The sequence below is a fragment of the Octodon degus genome, unplaced genomic scaffold (genome assembly GCF_000260255.1).
Source record: "Octodon degus isolate 3935 unplaced genomic scaffold, OctDeg1.0 scaffold00002, whole genome shotgun sequence".
Classification (NCBI taxonomy): Eukaryota; Metazoa; Chordata; class Mammalia; order Rodentia; family Octodontidae; genus Octodon; species Octodon degus.
Genome location: NW_004524578.1, coordinates 28,408,353 through 28,408,914, shown reverse-complemented (window position 1 = coordinate 28,408,914; position 562 = coordinate 28,408,353).

Below are 562 nucleotides of genomic sequence, written 5' to 3'. Positions count from 1 at the left end.
CACAATAAACAACTCTTCTGTTTCTAAATTGAACTCCTGGGGCCTGGGAGAATAAGCAATTCCCTGGCAAGAATAAGGGCCTGAGTTCAATCCCTGGTTCTGCCAATAAATAAATACACTGAACTCCTTTCCCCTCTTTTATCTCAAATTACAACTTTGTCAGCAAGAAATACATTAGCTTGATAGTTAAGAACACAGGCTCAGGCCCAAAAGATCTGGTCTAGTATCCCAAGTGAAGCCACTTACCAGCAGGTGGCTTCTCTCAGCCTCAAGTCTCCATGTCTGAACTAATTCCTACCTCACAGTTTTGCAGGACTTTGAGGGCTCAGAATAGAGCCTCTTGGGGAAACTGCTCCGTCTGTCCTCGGCCAGGGCGACATTCTCCATCAAGTTGGGGCCCTGTTGGAAAATGAACACTCCAAATCTGACAAATCTGTCAGGTAAGTCTCAGAACTCTGGCTTCTGTGACCCAGGTGGGGCAAACAAGGAAACAGCCTTTGTTCAAGTCATCAACCTAATATGCTGGTATTGCTATTCTCTCTCTCTCTCTCTCTCTCTCTCT